Source organism: Elephas maximus, chromosome 10 (genome assembly GCF_024166365.1).
Source record: "Elephas maximus indicus isolate mEleMax1 chromosome 10, mEleMax1 primary haplotype, whole genome shotgun sequence".
Classification (NCBI taxonomy): domain Eukaryota; kingdom Metazoa; phylum Chordata; class Mammalia; order Proboscidea; family Elephantidae; genus Elephas; species Elephas maximus.
This window is the reverse complement of record NC_064828.1, coordinates 28,675,081-28,687,740: the sequence shown is the minus strand read 5'-3', so window position 1 is coordinate 28,687,740 and position 12,660 is coordinate 28,675,081.

Sequence of the window (12,660 nt, the reverse complement as noted above, 5' to 3'; positions counted from 1 at the left end):
AACAACACTTGAAAGAAAAATTCCGTGGGTACCTTTTATTAGACTTGTCTACTTCCTCTAGAAATCTGGCTCTGCTGTATTTCTTCCTGAATTGGCAATCCCATTGTCATTTAAGCTAGACTCCTGGGAGATGTTTAGATTCTTTTGTCATCCAGTAGAATCTTGTCTATTTTATGTTTTAATATTATATATATTTGTCCCCCGCTTTCCCTTTCTTTTTTTTTCCCTTTCAGTATCATTTCTTTATTCCACGCTTTCATTCCTCACCTCCTAACTGATTTCTTGGCATTGAGCCTTCCTCCCACTCCAGTGCTTCCCGCATGGAGTCACCAAAGATATTTCATATAATGTGAGTCTGATAATGTGGCTGCCCTTAGTAAATCCCTTGACTGGGTCCTAGGTGCCTGGAAAGCATCAAGTCTGAACTAATTTGCATCTGTGTCTGTGATCTGGCACTTGCTTGTCTCTTCTACCTCTACTCCTTTGAACTTCATGCTCCATGTTCCAATTTAACCTAATTTATCTCTTGGTCAGTGGCCATGAACTGGCATTCTTGTAGGCTGATACCAGTCTGCAGATGAGCTTTACTTGGCTGACAAAGAATTTTTAAGGACATTAATCTCAACACTGTTAGGTGTGATTGCCTTTTCCTTCCTGAAGACAGAGTCTTCATCTTTGCTTAGTTAAACCTAACAAATAGTCAAAATATTTTATTATTATAATGCTAAAATTTACTGAGAACTTGCTATGGGTTGGCACTGTATTAAATACTTATGTTTTGGATTATCCTCAGAAAAATCTTGTCAAATAGGTATTATCATTTTGACATTACAGATGAGAAAAACAGGCTCAGGGAGGTTGAGTAAATTTTCCAAGACCACACAGCTAATAAGGGTGGAGCTGGAATTCAAACTGGGCTCAATTGACTCCCAAGCCCTTGCTTGGTGTCACCCTGCTGTAATATTCTCTTACCTGTATTATTGCATGTTTTGTCCTGAATTGTCACTATTTACATGCTGCAGAAAGCAACAAAAGAAGATGGAAAGAATACATAGTCACCATACCAAAAAGAATTTGTCAACTTTCAACCATTTCAGGAGGTAGCATATGGTCAAGAACTGATGGTATTGAAGGAAGAAATCCAAGCTTCACTGAGGGTACTGGCAAAAGAAAAGGCTCCAGGAACTGATGGAATACCAATTGAGATGTTTCAACCAATGAATGCAGCACTGGAAGCACTCACTCATCTATTCCAAAAAATTTGGAAGACAGCTACCTGGCCAAAGTACTGGAAGAGATCCATATATTTGCCCATTCTAAAGAAAGGTGATCCAACAAAATGCAGAAGTTATCAAACTATATCGTTAACATCACACACAAGTAAAATTTAATGGAGATCATTCACAAGCGGTTGCAGCAGTACATTGACAGGGATCTGCCAGAAATTCAAACCAGATTCAGAAGAGAACGTGGAATGAACGATGTAATTGTGGACATCAAATGGATCTTGGCTGAAAGCAAATAATAGCAGAAAGATGTTTACCTGTGTTTTATTGACTATGCAAAGGCATTCAACTATGTAGATCATAATGGATTATGGATAACATTGTGAAGAATGGGAATTCCAGAACACTTAATTGTGATCATGAGGAACCTGTACATAGACCAAGAGACAGTCATTCCGACAGAACAAGAGGATACTTCATGGTTTAAAATCAGGAAAGATTTGTGTCAGGGTTGTATCCTTTCACCATACTTATTCAATTTGTATGCTGAGCAAATAATTCGAGAAGCTGGACTATATGAAGAACAGGGCATCAGGATTGGAGGAAGACACATTAAAACCTGTGATATGCAGATGATACAACCTTGTTTTCAGAAAGTGATGAGGACTTGAGGCACTTACTGATGAAGATCAAAGACTACACCCTTCAATATGGATTACACCTATACATGAAGAAAACAAAAATCCTCACACCTGAACCCATAAGCAACATCATGATAAATGGAGAAAAGATTGAAGTTGTCAAGGATCTTATTTTACTTAGATCTATAATCAACACCCATGGAAGCTGCAGTCAAGAAATCAAAAGATGTATTGCATTGGGCAAATCTGCTGCAAAGGACCTCTTTAAAGTATTGAAAAGCAACGATGTCACCTTGAAGACTAAGGTGCGTCTGACCCAAGCCATGGTATTTCCAATTACATCATATGCACACAAAAGCTGGACAATGAATAAAGAAGACCGAAGAAGAATTGACGCCTTTGAATTGTGGTGTTGGCAAGCAATATTGAATATACCACGGACTGCCAAAAGAATGAACAAATCTGTCTTGGAAGAAGTACAATTAGAATGTTCCTAAGAAGCAACCATGGTGAGGCTTCATTTCATGTACTTTGGACATGTTGCCAGGAAAGACCATTCCCTGTAGTAGACGTCCCTGGAGAAGGACATCGTGCTTGTTAAAGTAGAGGATAAGCGAAGGAGGAAGACCCTCAATGAGATGGATTGACACAGTGGCTGCAACGATGGGCTCAGACATAGCAAGTATTGTAAGAATGGTCTAGAATCTGGCAGTGTTTCATTCTGTTGTACATAGTGTCATTGTGACTCAGAATGAACTCAATGGCACCTAACAACAACAACTTCCTTCCTATCTCTGAGGGTAATGACCATATCTTTCATCTTTGCCATCAATGCCAAGTACATTTTCTGAAATTTTTATTGTGTTAGTTGTGGTGGGGCTGATTCCAACTCATGACGACCCCACATGTGCAGAGTAGACCAGCTCCACAGGGTTCTCAAGGCTGTGACCTTTCAGAAGTAGGTTGCCATGCCAGTCTTCTGAGGTGCTTCTGGGTGGGTTTGAACCAGCTGGTAGTTGAACACTTAACCATTTGTGCTCCCAGAGACTCCTTTGTTGTTGTTGTTAGGTGTCATCTAGTCAGTCCTGACTCATAGTGATCCTGTGTACAACAGAAGTAAATGCTGCCTGATCCTATGCTGTTTTCGCAATTATTGCTATGCTTAAGCCCATTATTGCAGCAACTGTGTCAATCCATCTTGTTGAGGGCCTTCCTCTTTTTCACTGACCCTCTAGTATACCAAATGAGATGTCCTTCATCTTAACTGTAGAATAGCTAAAGAGAGTGGAAGAAATGATGAAGTAAATGAACTGAGCAGAAAATATCAAAGGGCTGCTCTAGAAAACAAAGTAAAGTGTTATAATGAAATATGGAAACACTTGGAATTAGAGATCCAAAAGGGAAGAAATACTTTGTATTTCTCAAGCAGAAAGAACTGAAGACAAAATTGAAGCCTCAGCTTCCAGTACTGAAAGATTCCTTGGGCAAAGTATTGAATAACACACAAAGCATCAAAAGAAGATAGAATGAATACAGGTCAGTGTACCAAAAAGAATTGGTGGGTGTTCAACCATTTCATGAGGCAGCATATGATCAAGACCCCATGGTGCGGAAGGAAGAAGTCCAAGCTACACTGAAGGCATTGGTGAAAAACAAGTCTCCAGAAATTGACAGAATACCAGTTGAGATGTTTCAACAGATGGATGCAACGTCAGAAGTGCTCACTTGTCTATGCCAAGAAATTTGGAAAAAACCTACCTGACCAACTGACTGGAAGATATCCATATATGTGTCCATTCCAAAGAAAAGTAATCAAATGGAATGTGGAAATTATCAAACAATATCATTAGAATCACACACAAGTAAATTTTTGCTGAAAAAATTTAAATATGATTACAGAGACTCCTACTAAGTGCTTAATAAATGCTAACTAATACTATGATCTCTATGTTCATTTTCTCTATTTTTGGCTATCCTTTGAGAAAATGACTGAAATTCCTGCATGATGTCAATGTCGTCTGTCCTCGACAGCCATTTTAGGGGTTTTAGAATTCCTCAGGTGGCCACCAGATTTGCATTCCTATGAAAATTCTGCTTCTCTAGGGTGCCTCATTTGGTTATTATACACTTGGTGACATGATAGCAGATATATCGGCAAGGAACCTAGATTTTACCCTTGCTTTGCCAAAAACTATTTCTGTGACTGTTGGTGTCTTCCTTTTGTGGGTGAAGAGCGTGCACTCTCTGGAATTAGTCTGCCTGAGTTTAGAACTTAGCTGTGAGGTTTTGGGAAAAATGTTTAAACTTTCTTTGTCTTACTGTACACATCTGTAAAGTGAATATAATAAGAGTATCTACCATATAGAGTTGGAATTCTCACATTTCTTTTGTAGGGTTGATAAAATCTTGGTGTTTGTCATAACTTGGTATTGTATTTTGGTGAAACATGTAAACTGATATCTCTGGCACAAATGTGAATCTTATAGGCTTCCGGTACATGTTATAGCAAAGCAGGGATCATTTTTAAAACATCATAAATATTTACACTACCACTGACTCTGGAAGACTAACAAAGAAAACTAGCTTTACTGCTTACTGTGCAATATTGCAACACCGTGGATGTTGGGTGAGTGGGCTGCTAATCTAGGAGGGTGTTTGGTATGCTTCTTAGCGGAGAAGGGTTTGGGTAAACCTGTTACTTTGGGCTGAGCTTGAGCTAACATCCACATTGATGCCACTGGCAGACATCATGAGGTCAATTATGTCATCTGAGAATCTGTAAAATTCTGTTTTTGCTACTTTGCTCTGTGACTTGAGGAACATCATGATTCTTGGAGGAAAAGGAATTTCAAGATTGCTAACATTTTTCAATCCTAAGAGCCTGAGTTTATGGTTTTATGACAAAATTTCTCAAGATATTTTTATAGACAAGGCTGTAAACTGCAAATTGGATAATAAAATTCAGTAGAGTCCCACTGGTGTATCTCAGAGGGATTTTGCTTTTTTTTTGGAGGATTTTTATTTTTTTGTGGCATTTTTTTCTGACTATGAAACAAGACAAATATATTGACAAAAATTAGAAAAATATACAGAAAAATTGGGGTATATCTGAGCAATATTTTTATCAAGGACCAGCGGCAAAAAGGAATGTGCAAAGCTCTCAACTTGAGGAAGAATAAAATCAGAAATACACATTTCCTCTTTAAAGATGGTTAACAGCTCTAGCAAGACCAAAAGCTAAAGAAAAGTTTTAGAGCAAATATATTTCATCCACTTTGTGATGTAGTGGACACTGTTATTAACAGCTAAAATAGTTTTTTTTTGGAAGATGAAAATACTGCTGGCTTTATTAGACTTAGCATTTTACTTTTATATTACCCACCCAGTGCCCTCAAATTGATTCTGGATGAACATTAAATACTAGTTATTTTTAACGATTTAAAAAATTGCTCAGATTATTATATAAATCATAAAATAATGGTTAGTGTAAATATTTATATTGTTTTAAAACTGAAATTGATTTTTATTAAAATTACATTGTAATCCAAACCATATAGCAGCTTGAGAAATTAAGAGCATCTTAGCTATTATCTTTGTAAACAGAACAAGGTAGCTAGATCAAGGCAGCTAGAACCCCATTATACTGAGAGCTGGCCAGACTACACGTACAACATCATGTCAAAGATGAACATAGACAAATCATTCTTTAAGAAAATTTATTTGCACTCTGGAGCAGAAATAGGTAAATGGGGTACATTTGTGCAAACCATACTTTTATGAAAAGAATCCTCATACCACATTCTTTTCAATACAAGTTTGTTGCTACCATATCACTCCTGGATTTTCAAAATCCAGCCAGCATGGATACTGCTGCTATATTGTTTTGGCCTTCATAGCTGCCTCCTTTCTCAGATGAACTTTCTTTTCTAAGTTCAGTCTTGTTAAATTTTTTTTTTTTTGACTGCCTTCTTACTTTCAATAACCATAAAGATCCATCTTGCCACTGTCAGGGCGATCATTATATAGCTCATATTCAGCCAGATCTCCCCCATGTGTCTCTCAGTTTGTCGTACTGTGGGAGTTTGTGTGTTGCTGTGATGCTGGAAGCTATGCCACCAGTATTCAGACACCAGCAGGGTCACCCATGGAGGACAGGTTTCAGCTGAGCTTCCAGACTAAGACAGACTAGGAAGAAGGACCCAGCAGTCTACTTCTGAAAAGCATTAGCCAGTGAAAACCTTATGAATAGCAGTGGAACATTGTCTGATATAGTGCTGGAACATAAGCCCCCCAGGTTGGAAGGCACTCAAAAGATGACTGCGGAGGAGCTGCCTCCTCAAAGTAGAGCTGACCTTAATGATGTGGATGGAGTAAAGCTTCCGGGACCTTCATTTGCTGATGTGGCGTGACTCAAAATGAGAACAAACAGCTGCAAGCGTCCATTAATAATCGGAACCTGGAATGTACAAACTATGAATCTAGGAAAATTGGAAATGGTCAAAAATGGAATGGAATGAATAAACATCAATACCCTAGGCATCAGTGAGCTGAAATGGACTGGTATTGGCCATTTTGAATCTGACAATCATATAGTTTACTATGCTGGGAGTGACAACTTGAAGAGGAATGGTGTTGCATTCATCGTCAAAAAGAACATTTCAAAATCTATCCTAAAGTACAACGCTGTCAGTGATAGGATAATATCCATACACCTACAAGGAAGACCAGTTAATACGACTATTGTTCAAATTTACACACCAACCACTAGGGCCAAAGAAGAAGAAATAGAAGATTTTTATCAGCTGCTACAGTCTGAAATTGATTGAACATGCAATCAAGATGTATTGATAATTACTAGTGATTGGAATGTGAAAGATAGAAACAAAGAAGGAACAGTATTTGGAAAATATGGCCTTGGTGATAGAAACAATGCCAGGGACCGAATGATAGAATTTTACAAGACAAACGACTTCTTCATTGCAAATACCTTCTTTCACCAGCATAAATGGTGACTATACACATGGACCTGGCCAGATGGAACACGCAGAAATCAAATTGACTACATCTGTGGAAAGAGATGATGGAAAAGCTCAATAGCATCAATTAGAACAAGGCCAGGGGCTGACTGTGGAAGAGACCATCAATTGCTCATATGCAAGTTCAAGCTGAAACTGAAGAAAATCAGAGCAAGTCCATGAGAGCCAAAATATGACCTTGAGTATATCCCACCTGAATTTAGAGACCATCTCAAGAATAGATTTGATGCATTGAACACTAGTGACCGCAGACCAGATGAGTTGTGGAATGACATCAAGGACATCATCTATGAAGAAAGGAAGAGGTCACTGAAAAGAGAGGAAAGAAAGAAAAGACCAAGGTGTATGTCAGAGAAGACTCTGAAACTTGCTCTTGAGCGTCGAGCAGCTAAAGCAAAAGGAAGAATTGATGAAGTAAAAGAACTGAACAGGAGATTTCAAAGGGCCTCTGGAGAAGATGAAGTAAAGTATTATGATGACATGTGCAAAGACCTGGAGATGGAAAACCAAAAGGCAAGAACATGCTCAGTGTTTCTCAAGCTGAAAGAACTGAAGGAAAAAATTCAAGCCACGAGTTGCAATAGTGAAGAATTCCATGGGGAAAATATTAAATGACGCAAGAAGCATCAAAAGAAGATGGAAGGAATACACAGAGTCATTATACCAAAAAGGATTAGTTGATATTTGATCATTTCAAGAGGTGGCATTTGATCAGGAACCGATGGTACTGAAGGAAGAAGTCCAAGCTTATCTGAAGGCTTTGGCGGAAAACCAGGCTCCAGGAACTGACGGAATATCAGTTGAGATGTTTCAATAAACAGATGCAGCGCTGGAGGCGCTCACTCGTCTATGCCAAGAAATATGGAAGACAGCTTCCTGGCCAACTGACTGGGAGAGATCCTTATTTATGCCTATTCCCAAGAAAGGCGATCCAAACAATGTGGAAATTATAGAACAATATCGTTAATATCACAGGCAAGCAAAATTTTGCTGAAGATCATTCAAAAATGGCTGCAGCAGTATATTAACAGGGAACTGCCAGAAATTCAGGCTGGATTCAGAAGAGGATGTGGAACCAGGGATATCATTGCTGATGTCAGATGGATCCTGGCTGAAAGCAGAGAATATCAGAAGGATGTTTACCTGTGTTTTATTGACTATACAAAGACATTCGACTGTGTGGATCATAACAAACTATGCATAACACTGCGAAGAATGGGAATTCCAGAACACTTAATTGTGCCCATGAGGAACCTTTACATGGATCAAGAGGCAGTTGTTCAGACAGAACAAGAGGATACTGATTGGTTTAAAGTCAGGAAAGGTGTGCGTCCGGATTGTATTCTTTCACCATACCTATTTAATCTGTATGCTGAACAAATAGTATGAGAAGCTGGACTATATGAAGAAGAATGGGGCATCAGGATTGCCGGAAGACTTATTAACAACCTGCATTATGCAGTTGACACAACCTTGCTTGCTGAAAGTGAAGAGGACTTGAAGCACTTACTAATGAAGATCAAAGACCACAGCCTTCATTATGGATTACACCTCGACAAAAAGAAAACAAAAATCCTCAAAACTGGGCCAATGAGCAACATCATGATAAATGGAGAAAAGATTGAAGTTGTCAAGGATTTCATTTTACTTGGATCCACAATCAACAGCCATGGAAGCAGCAGTCAAGAAATCAAAAGACACAGTGCATAGGGCAAATCTGCTGCAAAGGACCTCTTCAAAGTGTTGAAGAGCAAAGATGTCACCCTGAAGACTAAGGTGTGCCTGACCCAAGCCACGGTATTTTCAATCCCATCATATGCATGAGAGAGCTGGATAATGAATAAGGAAGACCGAAGAAGAGTTGACGCCTTTAAATTGTGGTGTTGGTGATGAATATTGAATATACCATGGACTGTCAAAAGAACGAACAAATCTGTCTTGGAAGAAGTGCGGCCAGAATGCTGCTTAGAGGCAGGGATGGTGAGACTGCGTCTTACATGCTTTGGACATGTTGTCAGGAGGGATGAGTCCCTGGAGAAGGACATCATGCTTGGCAGAGTACAGGGTCAGCGGAATACAGGAAGGCCCTCAACAAGGTGGGTTGACACAGTGACTGCAACAATGAGCTCAAGCATAACAACAATTGTAAGGATGGCGCAGGAACAGGCAGTGTTTCGTTCCGTTGTGCATAGGGTCGCTATGAGTCCAAACTGACTCGAGAGCACGTAACAACAACAAAAACAAAAGCCAGATCTTGTGCTTTGTAGCACTGAGCATGTTAAACGAGGCAGTCTCTGGGATTTTGTCTTCCTTTCTTTTTACTTTTTATAATTATTGTGTTTTAGGTGAAAGTTCACAGCGCAAATTAATTTCTCATTCAAAAATTTATACACAGATTGTTTTGTAACACTGTGTTAGCACCCTCCCCCTTCCCCTTTTCACCCCAGGTTTTCTGTGTCCATTCGTTCAGTTTTCCATTGTGTGTATGTCCCTTCCTGCCTTTTCATCTTTGTTTTTGATTGGTCTCGTATACTTGATGGAGCTAAAAGCATGTTTCTCACGTGTGTTAAAGTTTGTTTTTTAGGCCTGTATAATCTTTGGCTGAAAGGTGGACTTTGGGATTGGTTTCAGTTCTAAATTAACAGGGTGTACAGGAGCCATAGTCTCAGGGGTTCCTCCAATCTCTGTTAGACTGGTAATCTGGTCTTCTTTTGTGAATTTGAATTTTGTTCTGCATTTTTCTCCTGCTCTGTCTGGAACTCTTTTCTGTGATCCCTGTTAGAGTGGTTGGTGATAGTCGCTGGGCACACTCTAGTTCTTCTGGGATCAGGCTGGTAGAGGCTATGGTTCATGTGGTCCATTAGTCCTTCAGGCTAATATTTTTCTGTGTCTTTGGTTTTCTTCATTGTCCTTTGCTCCTTACTGAATGGGACCAGTAGATGTATCTTAGATGGCTGCTCAAAAGCTTTTAAGGCCCCAGATGCTACTCATCAAAGTAGGATGGAGAATACTTTCTTTTTGAAGTAGTTTGTGCCAATTGACCTAGATGTTCCCTGAGACCATGGTTCCTAGCCCTCAGCCCCAGTGACTAGGTCCCTCAAGGTGTTTGGATATGTCTAGGAAGCTTTTATGATTTTGTCTTGGTCATGTTGTACGACTTCCCCTATATTGTGTGTTGTCTTTCCGCTCACCAAAATCAACAATTGTTTACTATCTAGTTAGGGATTTCCCCTTTGCATCCCTCCCTTCCATCATAAAAATCAAAGATTGTTTCTTTTCTGCATGTAAAACTTTTCTTGGGTTTTTATAATAGTGTCTCATACAATATTTGTCTTTTTAGGATTGACTTATTTTACTTAGCATAATGTCCCCCAAATTCATCCATGTTGTGAGATGTTTCAAAGATTCATCATTGTTCTTTATTTTTGCATAGTATTCCATCGTGTGTATGTACTGTAATTGATCTAATAGTTTGTTGATGGGCACTTAGGTTGTTTCATCTTTTTGCTATTGTGAATAATGCTGCAATGAACATGGGTGTGCATATGTCTATTTGTGTGACAGCTCTTATTTTTTTAGGATTTTTCCTAGGAGTGGGGTTGCTGCTGGGTCCTATGGTATTTCTATTTCTAGCTTTTTAAGGAGGCACCATATTGTTTTCTATAGTGGTTGTACCATTTTCTGTTTTCATGTTCAAATTGTAGGGCTAATGTTTTGAATTTTGGCTTGTTCTTTTTCTTTAATGTGTGTTTTCATTGGTATAAATTTGCCTCTGAGCACTACATTCTCTATGTCCCAGAAGTTTTGGTGTTACGTGTTTTCATTCTCATTTGATTCTAGGAATTTTTTGATTCCCTCTTTGATTTCTTCTATTAGCCAGTTGTTTTTAAGCAAGATGTTATTCAGTTTCCATGTATTTGATTTTTTTTCCCATAATCTTCCTGTTATTGATTTCTACTTTTATGGTGTTGTGGTCAGAGAAAATTCTTTGTATTATTTTGATATTTTGGATTTTATTGCGGGTTTCTTTGTGGCCTAAAATGTGGTCTATCCTGGAGAATGTTCCATGTGCCTTGGAAAAGAATGTATACTTTGCTGCTGTTGGGTGGAGTGTTCTATATATATCCACGAGGTCAAGTTGATTGATTGTGGCCTTTAGATCTTCTGTACCTTTGTTGTGTTTCTTGATGTTCTGTCCTTTACAGAGAGTGGTGTGTTAAAGTCTCTTACTATCATTGTGGAGCTATTTCTATCTTCAGTGCTGTTAGATTTTGTTTAGGTATTTTGAAGCCCTGTTGTTGAGTGCATAGATATTTATTAAGGTCATGTCTTCTTGGTGAATTGTGCATTTAATCATTAAATAATGTCTTTCCTAGTCTTTTGTGGTTGATTTTGCCTAAAGTCTATTTTATCTGAGATTAGTATTGCCACTCCTACCCTTTTTTGGTTGCAGTGTTTTTAACTTAATATCTGTGATGAGTATTTTTTCTACTATTTCTTTTTATTTCTACTGTTTATTGGTTTTTGTGCATCCTAGAATCTAGCAAGGGCCAGCACACAGGAGAATTTCAATACATTTTTATTGAGCTAAAAACCATGTATATAGTGGAGAATTGAAAGAAATGTTTTCTCTACAACTTTGTTGCATCGAATGATTTTATTCAGGTAATTAAGTCATAGAGCAATCTGATTTTTAATAATCACCTTCTATGTGTTTCAAAAACTATCTGTTTAAAAAAAAATTTTTTTTTTTTTTATGTGTTTCAAAAACTATCTGTTTAGGTTTCACTACGAACACATGGATTATGGAGAACATTCCCGGAGGAAGGAACAGCAAGTGTTCATACCAGGAGTCAAGACACATTTTTTGTGTGTGTGTGTCCCTGTGTGTGTGTGTGTCATGCTGGTCATGGTAAGTTGAACTTTACCTTTCCAGTGAGGGATTTCAGGCAGTAGAGTAGAATTTCTAAGCTATCACCTGAGATTTCTTTCTCCAATATCTCCAAAGCTGCTTATTTCTGACTGTGAAGTTCTGATGCAAAACCTTATTTATTCCCATTTGGATTATTTGGTTATCTAATTATTATTACCACCTCTATAATAAAAAAATCTCTATAATAAATAGTAAAAAATAATATGATTGAATTATATTTACTTTTCTAAATTGTCTTTTTCTTTTTACTAAGCCATGTATGCAAAAATGAGTCCTATATCTAATGCTATTTCTAAATGCTTATTTGCTCTTCTTTTGGTATTCTCTGTCTGTCCTAAATCAATGAGAGTATTACAGCTAAATATAACCTAAAAGTTTTGGAACTGGAAGGCACTATGAGAATCATTTCAATGGCCTACTCATTTTACAGATGGAGAAATAAGACCATAGGTCTATAAAGTGAGTTACTCAAAGCTATAGAGTAAGTTACTGACTGACCTGGAGTAGAATTTGTCTTCTGAATCCTAATTTGTTACCAATTCCAGCACACTACCCCTGTTTCTGAGTAGGTAAATTGTGGATCATGTTATAGAAGCTATAGCTGAATAATTTCATAAGGATCATGAATATACTAGTTTTGATTACAGAGCAGAAAAATAGCTTTATAAAAATTAAAACAAACATACAACTACCCACACAAATCCTGAGGATTTCTATGTAATTTTGTTTTACCTCCCAAGGACCTTTGAGAGTTGATTTTTATATAAATATAAGAAAGTTTATACGTTCTTTCGAGATCCCTTTTTAATCTAATTCATAAATAA